This window comes from Myxocyprinus asiaticus, chromosome 43, assembly GCF_019703515.2.
Source record: "Myxocyprinus asiaticus isolate MX2 ecotype Aquarium Trade chromosome 43, UBuf_Myxa_2, whole genome shotgun sequence".
NCBI classification, from domain to species: Eukaryota; Metazoa; Chordata; class Actinopteri; order Cypriniformes; family Catostomidae; genus Myxocyprinus; species Myxocyprinus asiaticus.
Window position 1 is genome coordinate 13,607,394 of NC_059386.1, and position 16,096 is coordinate 13,623,489.

Genomic DNA, 16,096 nt, shown 5'->3' on the forward strand with positions numbered 1-16,096 from the left:
GGGTCTTGGAGTCTCTACTTATGAGCTAATGATGATTGATTAGGGAGATATCCAAAATGGGGGGGCTCCAGGAACAGGGTTGGGAACCACTGACGGAATGTATAATAAAAAATAAAAAAACAAGAAATATATATATATATATATATATATATATATATAATACATACATAAGTGCTATGGTGAGTAGCGCCTTGTCAGTGTCCTTGCTCAGTCGACTCGCAAAGGTAGACTTGCTTGTCTTTACACAAGTAGGTTTCACACAAGGAAGGCTTCACACAAGGGCTACCAAATCCGCTGCCGCTTCCGCGTCAGCATTCATATCAAATATATACACGCTGCTATCGCGTTAAGTGAAAAAAGATAGACACGCCTTAATGCTGCTTAGCACAATAAAGCTAGTCTCGTGGGAAACCGAAACTAAGGGTCGCGCGTGATGACAAACAAAGGAACAAACATGACTTCATTACACTGTAAACTAGGGGTGAGCAGCGAAGCCATTATCAGTATTTGTATCTGTATCCATTTTTATGACAAAATGATCTGTATCTCTGTATTCGGATAGAACCGGGAGTTGACAGGGCTTAAACTGGAAGTGCGTCAAAACTAAATTAAATGCCCATTTTTAAATGTTACTCTTATATTTATAGTTTCTATTAATAAAATATGCCTTGTATATGCCTTTTCATAATAATAGCCTAATAATAATAACAATAATAGTAATTATTATTATTATTATTATTATTATTATTATTATGCAACAATTATTTAAAATATATATTATTGTATTATAATTTTTTTTCTTACCAGATGAAGCTGAATTTGTAGGCTACATTAACTGTGGAATGTGTTGTTAACTGTTGTGTCTACTGGTATTTCTGATATTAATATCTGCATGAATTTTCATTTGTCTGTGCATGTACAACAACATTATTCTGAAGGCAGGAGGTGTCAAGCAAAATATAAAATGTCAAGCACATATTTTGCAGTGAATAATATATACAAACTGAAACACTAAAAGAAATGAAAATACAATCAATATAGCCTATAAACAGGTGAAAGTCCCATAAATCTATCAGGAATTAAATGATTTCAGCAAAATTTGCTCTGTATTCAACTGTTCTTTACCCTTTTAATGATCTTCCAGGTTTATATTATACATTTATGCTTATAGAATATCTAAATGTCAAAAGAACCTCTATGAGCAACAGAACACACTGCTTTAACAGAGGTCTTATACTCAAGCTGAGGAATATAATGATTTGGTTAGGATATCTCCATTCGGCCACAATGCTGTACAGCTTAAATGACTTAAGGCCTCTGCATACTTCCTACGAAATTGAAGAATGAACAGGTATGAAGTATAATTTAGAACAAAATTTTGCCAAAAAGAGGAAAACTTCGTACCGGCTGCTAAACACATTCTTACTGCCACTGGTCCACATCATCAGCAGGCGTGACCTACAGCTTCACCTTCTTTTAGGCCGACAGCTAATTCCTGTTCAGTCAGTTAAGATCAGTCAACAAGAATAATTGCGTGCAGAGTTATTAGCGATCTGGTGCAAACAAACCTACATCTCTACGATTGTTCACCTAGAGACATTTTCCAAGTCTTTTAATTGGTCTAAAAAGGAATCAAATCAACTCAAAGTCCCCATTCACTCATGTGCCATCTGCAGCTGAAAGCCATTCACACATTATAATTCTCTATTCTACCCATTAACAGTCATTTATACACCAATCTTTGCAGTAGTATTAGTGTCATCATAAATTACATTAACAGAGTGTAATCGGTGCATATCATTGCCATGTAAAGTGTGTTAGTGCATTAGCATATCATGAATTCAGAATGTAAACAAGACAAATTACTCGATATCTACTGCATATATATTACTTTAAATCATCATCGATTAGTTAATATAGCTTCTTTTACTGATCTAGCGTGAATTCTACTCATTGAATGAGGCATAAAGTCATTGATAACACATTTCAATGTCACATTAGTTGATGTTTTACATGTAATCTTGAGGGTCTTCATATTTAAATGTACCTCTAAACTCCTCCCCAAGCAGCGTGGCTGGTGTCTGTATGTTTGTTTAAAGTATTTTGATGCTCAGCTGTTTCGAACTTCTTTTTACCTCTGAATGAAGAACAAAGAAGAACTTCTCAAGTGTGCTAGGGCCTTTAAGCTAAAGGTCCATTTCACAGATTTAAATCAGCTTTTGAGGTGTGATTGGAGATAAACTAGAGAACACAGTTGCTATGACAGTCATCAGTGGCCACTGATGTTGGGAAATCTACTGCACTTTGAAGCTACAGCTTTCCAAGTTACTGATCATTTCACTAAACTACAGTCAAGCTGCCTATTAAAAAGTAGTTAGCTACACTACAAGCTACTTACAAAACTTAGCTAACTATATTGAAGATATTTTAAAGTAATACATCTTTAAATATTTCAGTTAATTACTTTAGAATATTTAGGTCATTTATTTGTACAATCACTATTTATCTGGCACAAAAACAACAATAAATTAGGGTGACAACATTCAAATTATTCAAAAGATAAATTTAAACTTAGTACAACTAATAAAACTAAAAAAAAACTAATTTATATACCAGAGTCAAAGCATAGTAAGTACATAAGTATTAACAAAATATTTAGTAAAAACAAAATATTTCATTTAGAATTAAAAGATGTCATATGTTGCACAGGGACTCAATAAATCTGTGAATCATTTAAACGATTCACTAAAATGAATTAGAAAACACATATGGGACAGAGGGCATTTTAGGTTAGCATGTTTGACTATTTCCTTGGTTTGCTCGGCTGCAAAGCTGTGCGTGTAAAATATATGGGACAAAAACAGTGTTTTGCTATTTTGTCATGGGGGAAAAGTAGCTTATAACTGGAAAAGCAGAGCTAATGCCACACTACAGAAAAATGTTAAGCCCCAACACTGCACATACTTGTTAGCTATGGAATAACATGCTTTTTATATAGAAGAACATTCCTATGAAATCAGACATTGTTTTTAGAACTTACTGTGTATATGTCTTGATTAGGTAGACAAGAAATCAGGAACAAATGAATATGCAACAAATCAAAGGTGCTGACAGCAGCGCAGGTGGAAGGTAAATTGCATTGTTAATATTTTATAGTGATACGCATGAAAACTTTTGTATTGTGATTTTGAGTGTTGCAGAGAAAAGCAAGATGAAAAGGGAAAACACAGTTTTTTTCTTTTGTATTTCAATAAGGTTCAAAATGTGTGCAAATATGTCAGGGCCATGGCCTAGAGCAGTGGTCCCAACCCTGTTCCTGGAGGCCCCCCAACACTACACATTTTGGATATTTCCCTAATCAAACACACCTGATTCAACTCATCAGCTCTTAGTAGAGACTCCAAGACCTGAATTGGATGTGTCAGAAAAGGGAGATGTACAAAATGTGCTGTGTTGGGGGGCCTCCAGGAACAGGGTTGGGAACCACTGGCCTAGAGGTTAGCACATGTGACACAGGTTCAAATATGGCTTGCAATATTTCCTGTTCCCACGGAATGAGTTTCAGAGTGGGGGTAATTTAGAGAAGACTGAGCTCATAAATATGAATCAGCTTGTGCTGGCATTGCTAGGTAATCATCCTACACTGTCTAGTTAGGTTACCTTATTAATATTCAAGAGCCTTAGAAGTTCCATGCTGTCTTAACAATGAGATACAATATCAAGCCAGTTTCATGTTAAGTCTGTAGTAGAGTTCATCTAAAAAATATCAAAAATTAAATGTCAACAATTTAACATCAAGGTATGATTAGCAATAACATTTATAATGTAAACAATTCAAACAATTCAATTCAATTCAGTGAATTGATTGTCTATTTCTCTAGATATATCCTGCAATGTGATTTGTGTGGCATGCATTCTTTTTTTTCTCAATTCATGAGCACAAATTAACATATTGACATAATTTTAAACTGGTCTCATTGAATCACAATATAGTTATATGTTAACATTACATAACCAACTACATTTACAAGCTGGTTTGTGAGCATTGGACTTGCAATGCAAGAGAGATGGTAATAGTCCTGAAGAGCATGTGAGTCGACATGTGATCTGAAAGTGTCATAAAAGCATCAAAAATATGACGTTATTTCTTCTGCAATTGCAACTGTCATCTTACACTTGCTTTTTATGACACTATCGGTTAGGTTTAGGTAGAAGGTTTAGGGTAGGGAGATATATTTTGTTGATTTAAAACTCTATATCGAGTATTATCCTTAAAATCTGTTTAGGAGAATATTTAACTCACTTTTAGTCCTACACAGTGGATATTTCACCTAAGAACCACATGATATCATTGTTGTAAAAATATGCAAACTGAAACGTAAAGTTTGCACTGTTAGGTAGATTCGTAGAGATTCAGGACCAGACAAATGAATTCGGAAAGATTTCCCTCCCTACTGTCAAAGTTCCTCTCTGGACAAATGTGTTCTGAGTTTCTGGCAGTTAGATGTGCCGCTCCGGGAATTTAATAGGTTGTGGATAAATGCTTTGATCAGACATCTGCCATTTTTCTAAGTTTGGGAGCACAAAGGCATCTTTATCTGTTTAAAATAATTGTAGCCAGTATCAGAAATGTGCTTTTAATACAAGCCAACAGAGTTCTGCCACCCCGTCTATACTGTTTTATAAGATAAAAGGGCCCAAAATAAAAAAGTGTGACAAAAAAAAACAAACAAAAAAAAAACACCCATAATGCATATTACAATGCATGAAACACTGCGTTAACCCATTGCCCATTGACGTCTCCCAGGACTCTATCTTAGTTCAACCCAATAGATAATAATTTCCCTGCAGTATGGCATTACGTGGCCACCACAAATAGATCTAAATGGATTAATGCAGTAAAGAACACTGAGGTTTGTTGCAGCACTTGATTTGTCATGGCAGATCAAAGGTGAGTCTAGGTTGGGTCTGCATCATCGCGTACTGCACTTTCATCTGCTCCATAAGGCCTGGAAGAGGCTTCTCTTCTGCAGGAGCAATCTCGTAATTTTCTACAGCAATCATACTCAAGGTTGAAGTCAGGTTTTTTATTGATCTGGGCCGAGTGTGATGAGTTTCATTTGGGAGGGCTTGGTGTATCAAAGGCAGAGAGAAATGCACACCTGCATGCTGGCACAATGTGTGGAGAGTAAAAACATACACTATACTTCCTTATATCATTTATTTTGTAACCTTTTATACTTCTGTTACACAATATACCAAAATGATGTCCCAAATACATTTTATTGAAAGGAGTAATTCACCCAAAAATGACGATTCTGACATTATTTCCTCACCCTCATCATGTAATTCCAAACCCGTATGTTGTTATTTTTTTGTGGAACATAAAAGGAAACTTTTGAAAAATCGTTCAGAGTGACCAGGAGCTGTCATGCTCCAAAAAAAAACATAATCAAAGTGGTCCATATGACTTGTGTGCTATAGTTCAATCTTTTGGAGACATATGAGAAACTTAAGTTGTCATAGTTGTCATCAGTCTGGTTCCGTGAGTAAAAATCCCATTAATTTGTTTCATAAAGGAATTGATTATTAATGATTAGGCTACTTATAAACCTTTACAGACAGACTTACCTTGAGCTCTGAGGTTGTTAATCGATGGTATGCTTCTGATGAAGCCATCAGTCCACGTAATTTCAACTTGATATTTTTAAAAATGTGTTTAATAGCAGAACTCCTGGTTAAGAACTACACTACCCATGATACTGCAGAGAAAAATCCACCAGAGAATTGTTGCAAAGAAAGCACACCAAAAGAGCTCTTCAGCAACTGCTAACTTCCATGACGAACTGTGAAATTATGCAATCGAGTTGGTCTCCCTACACTCCTCAACTACTTATACATTTGTAAATATCTGAACATTTTGCAATATAATTTGATATATTGATTCTACACTTATATTCAACAACTGAATTAATATTATAATATTTTCTCATTGTTTTTAATTGGATTACATCATTCATAATGTTTCATGGGATTGTAGTTTATTCTCTTATGAAAGATGTTAAGTACACAGTCTTGTAGCTTTGTCTTTTTGTCTGAATGTCAAATACTTTTTTGTTTCAAATCAAAGTGCGTAATGTTGTGATTCAACTCGGAGCTGGCAGGTTTAGTTCACAGCTTTGAAATCTTTTATGAAGGATTTTACGAAATCCCCATGAGAAGAATACTTCTGAGACCAAGACGGCTGAAAAGTGGGTGGGCACTGTTGCGTGATAATCTTGATCTCTGTCAAAGCTCGCATCTAGCAATTTTGAATTCTGTAGGTCGTGTTTCTCAATACTTTCTTGGAGTACCACTAATGCTGCATTCCATTCAACTCAGAAAGTCAGCTTTTCCAACTTCCTACTAGGAAAAGTGCAATGGAATGCCACTTAAAGCCTGAACTACAACTTAGAAACTTGTGTGGAAATTTTCAACTCCGATTTCGCGGAGATGCAGGTGCGTGACGTCAATGTTCCTATATCACATGATTTTAAGCTTGTTTAACATACGTTTGCAGAGACTGGTGTTCAAAGCATGGTAAATTATACCTGTAGCACAAAAGTGCTGCAGTTTTGTTTATCAGCTGTGTTGCCAGGAGACATCTCTAGTGACAATCGAACCCCTGCTAAACTAATGGGAGCATTACAGTTTTGTTTCCTTACACGACATCTTCCAAGCATCTGGCAATGGAATGCTTTTATGGTTGAAAATTGGAGATATCAAGTTGGAATATCCCAAATCCGACTTGAACACAGCATAACAATACACATTTTGGATGTCTCTTTTATCCAACACACCTGATTCTACCGATTAGCTCATTAGTAGAATGCTCCTTGATCAGACTTGAGTTTGTCAAATAAAGGAGGCATCCAAAATGTGTAGTGTTAGTGGTACTCCAGGATAGGATTGGGAAACACTGCTATAGGTGAACATGGGCTAGACATGAGCTTTGGGGAGGGCAAGATTATCAGTGAATAGTGATTTATATTTCACTATATTCCTCACACAGTGCAACTGTATTGCTTCAGAAGACACAGAATATTGCACCCTACTTTTACAAGGCTTTATGGTGCTTTTGTAGTCCTTTTTGGAGTTTGACATCAGTGGTCTTTTTGAACTCTCTTTGTAAAGCAAGAGTGACATGAAGGTGCTTTTTCTTTATTGATTAGCACAGAATAGAAAGGCCATAGAGTGGAGGAAGAGAGAATGAAAGGAATCGGGACATGCCACAGGCCAAATTCAAGCCTGCTGTCCCACGGATCCAATTAGTCCCAAACAATATTTTTTTTGCATTTTCTTAAAAAATAAATAAATAAATAAATAAAAACAGCTGCTTGCCCATGTAAAATCTGCAACCACGATGCTGCAGAGTTGTATGTGGTTTCCAGCCTGTTACTATGTGATTGTTAAGGAGTTTTGAGAGTTTTTAGTGTGTTGCTACACACTTGCTGGTTGGTTGTTTGTTGTCCCAAGTGAAAAGAGCTCACTCCCAGTTCTCCATGATATTCTGGTCACTCTTTCTATGCAATTCTAAAAAATGTGAGTCTTGCCCACCCAATCAAATGTTTGGCAAACACAGAATTAAATAAAATATTAGATTTTGTTATGATTTGTGCATTGGTTAAAAGCAATTTGGGGGTGGGCTATGTGTTGCAAACATTGAGGGTGGTCTGTACCGCCCCAATTAATCACAAAATAACACCAAAAGTTTGTAGTATTTTTCCAATTTTGTCATTGGCTGAAAGCAACAACTCACTCAAGAAGTGGCTGCTGCAAACCAGACAGTCAGAGACAACACGTGAGCAAGAATGGTAATGCGAGATATTTTTGTGCAATGCATAGGTTTTTAGTGCACGTAAAGAAGCCTGGTAGTGTCTCTAACAGTGACTATGTAACAGTGGCTTCTGTTAATGTACCACCCTGCACCCTCTTCCCACTCATCAAATATCTCCCTCAACCTAAGCTCCCCAAAATCATGCTGCAGGTGTTCGTGAAATACTGGACCTGACTTTGTAAAGCACCATACCTGTCAATAATAGTTGATGGTACTGTTCGCGGCACTGGCTGGACACAGTGTTTTGCAGGACGCGTGCTTCTGTTTCGCCTGTTGTATGTTCGGTGTTGCTGAGAGATGCTGACTTCACCTCACGTCTTATATCTCTTTTATTTACATCTTTTTACAATGCTGTGATAGTTTGTTGTTTTTTAAGCTACTCTGTTTTTGCCATGAAAATAACCTTTGGTGCTGACATGGCAATACTTTCCATTTATCCATCCATTCATCAAATTATTTTGATGTGTTTTTTTATTTTTTATTATTATTATTATTTCCTGCATTTTCACATCGTTTTCTCTGAATTTTAGCATATGAGCCAAACTCGTCTGTCACAGGACAGATTACAGTCTAAAAGACCTGATTTCAGTCATAACTCAATTTTGCATTTTGCCTTTGAAGGGCAGTATAATTGCTAATTACATTTCTATTTAGACAATTAATCAGAAAAGTCAAAGAGAAATAATCATCATTTATTATCTAATTACTTCTTTAAGCAGTTCCCATCTTTGTTCAAATTTTAGGTTCTTAATCTTATGTTATTGATCTCCCCATCTATTATATTTCCTTCCACTCCATTCTCGTATTCTTATTTGATATTATTTCTCTCCACTCCATCCTTGCATTTGTGTGTACTCTGATTTGTACCCCCCCTACTGTAATTTGGAATAGCACAGTGGATACTATAGTTGGTGATTAAAAAAACTCTGCAACCTAAATACAGTATAGACAACTTTTATTTTCAGGCTTGCTTACCCTTGGTCTGAGTCAACATTCACTGAGCAATTAATCCTTGTTCAAAGCTTCATGCTTTTTCAGGTTGATTCCTTGTTGCAATAAATCAGGCTCACACAGTCTCTAATGAGGGTCCCTGACATCAAAGTTACCCTCTCAACCTCATTAACCTGTCTGGGGAAGAAGGACACTGATAACGGTGGTCCCTTAATCTCTTTCTCTCGCCCTCTCTCCCTTTCTCCTCCCGGCATTGGTGTATTAACAGTAGAATAGCAGACACGCTTTGATATTCTCTATGACATACTTTTTTGTCCATATTGCTGAACAGCTCTAGGATGACATAGTCGTAATTTACTCACCCTCATGAAGTGAATGACTCTTCCATGGACAGGGGCACAGTGAGTTTTTTATTTTATTTTGTTAAGCATCACTAGAATTGAAAAATTGAAATGCGCAAACCTTAAAAATATACTTCAATTACTATTATTATTATTATTATTATTATTATTTGTGAAATCAGTGGTTCAAAATGTATTCAGACATGTTCCAAAAAATGCAAACCTCAAATAAAATGAATGTGAAATAAACAGCTCAGCAGACTGATGAATTTTGTGAAGGTTAAGCACCTCCTTCCACTGATACTTTGTTGAAAAATTAAAAAATAAATGTTTCAACCCCTCTTTTATTCATGGAAATTGTCTTAAACTGAGCAATGTTTTAAAAGTGCCATACAGGCACAGTCTTTTCCCTCTCCAAGTCAACCTGGTTTACTTAAAGTTGTCTATGCACATTAAACTGGGATAGGAGAAAATATTTTAATATAAAAAAATAAATACATTTTATTTACACTTTACCTTTCAAGCTTAAAGTGTTAGATATAAGTAATATACTACACACAGATGCTCACACACACTTACACTCACACAAATAGGCAAAGACGTCTTGTGAGGAAAGCAGTTCAACTGGCTTTTTTTGGTGGGGGTATAAAATGCGATTAGCCTTATCTAATTCATGCCAAACTTGTATCCTGAGACTGTCAGTGATAAAGATTTGATTTAAAAATGTTCTCATATGTCACATGGCATCTGTGCGGCACAGAGTTATCTAACCGCACATTTGGACAGTCGGGTGCTTTCATATTAATCACATGTATCTCATCACATACTGAAGACATGCTCCTGTCAGCTGATAGCAAATAGAGACAACCTATGATAGGAACATCTATTATCATATCTGTTCATGCAGAATGTTATTTACGACTTGTGCATGTTGTCCTGTCTTAGAAGAGCTTGTTCTTTTGCAATTGTTAAACTTTTACGGTTGTTGAAAAAGTGACTAAATTATTCACCAGTTACAAAAGTCTCCTAAGTTTGAGTTGTCTACTACAAGAATGTGAAGGGCCTTTTAAAGGAATAGTTAAAAATATTCTGTCACCATTTACTCACTGCAATGTTATTTCAAACCCAAATGCTGCTAGTATTTCTGTCGAATGCAAAAGCAAAATCTTTACGGTCCTCTTTTCCATACTACAACAGGTAAGATTCTTTCGAAGCTATATGATAGTTTCGTGAGAGAAACGGACCATAATTTAGGTCTTTACTGATTAAAAATCTTCCCCTCTCATGGTTCCAGACTGCGACTAAAATGGTCGCAAATGCGATCAAAAATAAACGATTGCGACAATAATTTAAAATCTAGTCACCACTGGCGACAGTCAGGTTGTGTGCGTTCATATGCTGTTTCGTCAGATATCTTGTGAGTTACTGAATATATTTTTAGAGCGTGCACCAGTGTGTCTCATGCCGCTTTTCACCCGTTCTGTTTCTGACGAGCTCGCTGCACCGTACACAACAACAAACCCAGCGTGAGAGAGTCGTGAACAAATGACTCTTTTGAACCGGGTCTTATTCATCAATCACCCGAAAAGAACTGAGGGTTTGAACTCAGGAGCTCAGGTTAGCAGTTTGAATCAGATTCACTTTCTCAGCTAATCAGCCATCAGGGAGCTCACAACTGGGAGTGCAGACATTTCAAAATAAGAGTCCCATGTGTATTTTGAGTTTCTTTATAATTAAAAGTCCCGTATTGTGTGCCACTGTTTTTCCTTCTGGTAATGATTGATTGGGATTGGAGTAGCACAATAAACTGCATCTGGGATTTCATTCAATTTGCACTCTTGTTGTCTCTGTGTCTGGGCCATCCGGTAAAAGTAAAGAAAGACTAAGGCAATATTTTAAAATGTATATACACTGCCGTTCAAAAGTTTGGGGTCACTTGACTGAAGTGTTTCTCATGATCTTAAAAACCTTTTGATTTGATTTGGTTTTTGGAAAATGTCCACTTCTGATTTTTTGTTAAATTTATGTTTTTAAATATTAATTAATATTTAATGGGTGATTACTTTTTCAGAGTAAGAAAATAGCCTTTTAGTCCATCTTTATGAATATAGTATTGTAGGAGCATTGTATTGTCTTTTGTTTTGTATTTTTTTGTCACTTCCGGGTTGTTGGCATGTCATGTGGGCATATGTTGGCATTTATATGGTTCTGTTTTCTGTTTGTAGCAAGTGGATAGGGGGTGAGTAGTTAAGATGCTCACCTTCTGTTAACCTTATCTGATTGTTTTTGAATGTCTCTTATAATGCAAGTTACTTAACTTATGGTTGTTATTTTCTTCACTAGCATTGGAATACTATTCATCACTTTCAGTGTTTTGATAAATTACTCAAAATAAGTAATCCACTAAAAATTTAAATGTAATCAGATTACTTTACTCATTACTTCATCTAAAAGTAGTCATACTACTAATTATTTTACATTTATGTTATTTTCTAAATTACTTTTCCTATTACTTATTCTAAATGTCTGTATTTCATTTATTGTTGTACACCCTTCAGCTGTCACAGAAATGCTATAATACATACTATGTATTCATATCTTAAATGTATTATACATATTACTTTAGTGCAAGTAATGTACTTAAAAGTAATTACTTTCATTAAAAGTCAGTAAGTAACTGCAATCTGATTACAATAATTAAATTTTTAATGCGTTACATTACTTTTTGACTAAAAAGTAATTTGATTACAGTAACATACTTTGTAAACACAGATCACTTTCCTATCAATAAACCACCATGATTTCAACTGCATCAGAATGTGTCACAGATTTTTTCCCACTACTTAGCCTCTCAGCAGCTACTGGCTGCCGCTAAAAGTATTCCAAGGCATTGAGACCAAAAGTGTTCCAATTTACCTGAATTCACCCCACTCCTATTTCTGTGTCTTTGACTGAACTGGGGTGCGTTTTCCATACAACTACGTAACTCACTGCGTAACCACCATAGTACGATGCATCGTTGGAGAAATTAACTAGCTAGTAATGTCTGTTTCTCGAAACCGTAGTAACTATGTTGCACACCCATTGTTCAAACCACGTTGGTTGAGCTGTCGTTAATGATGTTACTCAGTGGGTGGAGTAATAACTCCCTCAAATATTAAGTAACAATACTCATTTACACTTACACCAGAAAGCCGTTTAATACGAGAAAGCTGCTGAAGACACGAAAGCGGCATGCACTTTGTAATGTGACAGATGCATTGCACTGCAATAGTAGGGTTTCCCTTTACATCAGTCTTTAGTGTTCCCCTGATGCACTTGAACATGCACACTCTTCAAAAACATATTAACAACACTTATGCGTTAACATAAACACATATATGCTGTTTTCTGACAGAAACCGTGTGTGATAAAGCACTTTCTCTGGCCAGCCTTTAATCCCTTAAACGGCTGCACTCGTGTTTATGTGACATTTCAGAAAGGGTGCTTTCCGTAAGACCACAGAATAAAGCGTTGTAATGAGGTTCAAGGAATGAGAAAGCAGGAGATGGCGATTCCAACTCAGAAATGTCACTTTTTATTAACAAAACAAACACGTTTGCTTAAAAGCGCAACAGTGAAGCTTCAGGTCAATAACTCAAAAGTTGAAACAAGGCAGCGGCCAACACACAAGCAGCTTCTCAGCTGGGCTCTCTCTCTCGACTGCCACTGTCTCCTCTCCTTAAAAGCCCCAATCACTCCTCACTGAAACACAATATAGGTGTTAAGCACAGGTGAAAATCATTCACCACTCATCTTCCCTGCTTCACTCTCTACTGCACGGCGCTCGGACACGCCTTCTCCTCCACATACCCCCACCCCCCGACTCAGGCCAGGGAACCATCCGGCCTGCCACAGCCTGCCTGTTGGCATGGCTCCGTCCACTGGACTGGGTCTGGCACTCTCTTTTTTGTGAGATCAGTCAGTGGGCTGGTGATGTCCGAATAATTAGGCTGAAACCTTCGATAATAGCCAGCCAATCCCAGGAACTGTCTCACCCCCTTTTTAGACTTGGGCCTCAGACAATCCGCAATGGCTGCTGTCTTGTTAATTTGGGGACGTACTTGTCAGTGACCCAAGTGGAAGCCCAGATATCGTACTTCCACCCACCCAAAAAAAGGCTGTTTTTTTTTCTCGGGGCATGGGAGTCAAGGCAATCTGCCAATATCTCTTTGTTAAATCCAGTGTCGAATAGAAACGAGCTGCACCCAACCGATCGAGCAGTATGTCAATGCCGTCCAATTCGTACACAAAATCAGTGGTAGGGTGAGACAAGGACTAATCACCGCATCTATATTTTTGCCCTTGAAATTGAGTAGCCACGGGCACTAAGGGATATTCGTGAACATCCCCATGCACACACCTCACCCTACGTGCTGTACCTAAAGCCTCCCATTGAACCAAGCATTGGTGAATCGAGGTCTGATTACAACCTGAATCCACCAAGGCTCGGTATGTACCACCTTTAATACTCACAGGTACCTGGTACATCCCTGCTTGGTCGGGGGCGGTATGAGGCACGTTGGGGACCCGGACTGACACCCCCACATCCATCACCGTACATTGGTCCTGGACTTGGCCTGGCTCCCCCCCCCCCACCCACCCCTGAGGCCACAGATTCTCCAACCTGGCAGGAAAGGGAAGGAGACACAGAAGGTGGGGTAGAGGTGCCCGGAACCCCCCGGGCCTGAGGAGCGGGGTTTGGGGAAATAAACCCCCATCTCCAGGGAGCAGGGACGGGAACAGGGTGAGGCAGGGGAGGGGAAGAGACAGCAGGACAGGAGAGAAAACTTGGCCATCTCCCGGATACACTGTCAAGTGGTCCCCTGCCTGGGCTTGCAGGAGCACCTCGAAACGTTGCTCCTGTTCCGCTCGAAGCTCCAGGAGGGCCTGGTGTTGAGTCGGGTGGATGCCAACGAGGGTTTTGATGATGTCTGCCAACTGCGAGGACTCGTATCTCCCTCAATCCTGGGTTTTGGCACCAGTGTAATGAGGTTCAAAGAATGAGGAAGCGGGAGACGGCAGTTCCAACTCAGGAATGTCACTTTTTATTAACTAAACAAATACGTTCACTTAAAAGCACAGTGGTGAAGCTTCAGGTCAATAACTCAAAAGTTGAAACACACAAGCAGCTTCTCTGCTGGGCTCTCTCTCTCTTGACTGCCACTGTTTCCTCTCCTTAAATGCCCCAGTCACTCACTGAAACACAAGACAGGTGTTAAGGCCCAGGTGGAAATCATTCACCACTTATCTCCCCTGCTTCACTCTCCACCGCACGGCACTCAGCCACGCCTCCTCCTCCACAATCGTTTTCTTAAATGCATGTAAACGTGTTCAAAGTTTGAAAGATATATATGGAATAAAAGACATAGAAGACTCAGTGATGTGAAATGATGTCCACACAGTAAACTAACAAGAAACTATGCTTCTAACCACAGGGAAAGAACTGTAGTTCCAACCACACAACTTTGCTGTTTGCGAATGTTCGTTGGAACTACAGTTTCAGGAAACACCAAATCTTTGAACTATGTTGGTAACAATGGAACTTGCGACTATAGTTGGCTAACGATGCTTTTGGGAAATGCAACCCCGGAACGGGTACATTCTAAGTGTGATAGAAAAAGCAAAAGGATTTCATGCTAAAGTAACCAGTTGGTCTTGATTGCCTCATGGCCATCCACTGGAGGAATACTCCATGTAATATTTGCAATTTTTAGCTTCTAAATAAATAAAAAATGTCTTAAAGTAGCTCCTTATCCACAGCTTCACTTGGAAGGTGAATTGCAGAAAGATTGTGAGTATTGTAGATGGGTAGCAGTGAGATATGTGTTAGCTAGACGCAGATATTGACTGCAGACAGCAAAAAGAGACCTTGGTTACTGTGGTTGAGGATTAAGAGAGGGAACTGAAAAGGAAAATAAATCTGAGGTCACCAGAGCAGTTGGACTCATGCCATTTCTACTGCAGGCTATTCAGTTTTCCTTCATAATTCTGTTGCTTTGAAAAGAGTCAGGCAGCATGTAAAAACAAGCTGATATAAAGAAGACCAGGATCATTTCTGTTATGCTATACATTTTCATGTCCCCATAATTTAAGACTTAATATGTTGGATAAAATATTAAGCTGACAAAGTTTAAAGATGGGGATCATATTAGTTTGTTTTCTTTTCTTACAATATCACAATCAACCAAACATATGGGTGAATTTGAAATAATTGTACTACTTTGATTTGAGCGGATGTTGACATTTTTGCAGCGCTGCTAATGTGAAAAACTGGTAATTAAGCAATATTCCAGATGTTTCAAACAAAACATGTTTCTTTGGGAATATTAGCTTAATTGAAAACTTTACACCTTTTTCCGTATATAGCATCTTCAATTTGTGTCCTCAATTTCACTCTATTAGTCTATTGTAATAGCAATTTTAACTAGCAAAAGTCAGTTTCTTCATCATGACATCATCTTCTAGGAAGTGACATTTTATATATAAAAAAATATCCATTACATTTTCATTCTGTCTAAAGTACTTACATTCTGTTTGGTTCCATCCTGTTAATTATTTTTGCCATGTTGTAAATAATCTAGATACAATTAATAAAGTTTAAGTGCCTTGAACAGAGCATATTTCTAAAAGTCTGGTAAATTTTCATATAGAAATACTTCCTTAAATTAAAATAAACATATTTGTATTATTTCTTTTAAGTTACAGAGCTCAGAAGGTACTGCATAATAGGAATGACATGCACAAAAAAATTAAAATAAATGCAGCAAGTTAAAGGAATTCAGAAAAGGGCTCACCATCTCACAAAGCATCAACAAATAAATCAGATTATGCATGAGAAAATCAATAAAAGCATGTAAAAATGGGGCAGGGGGAGAGAGACATCTAA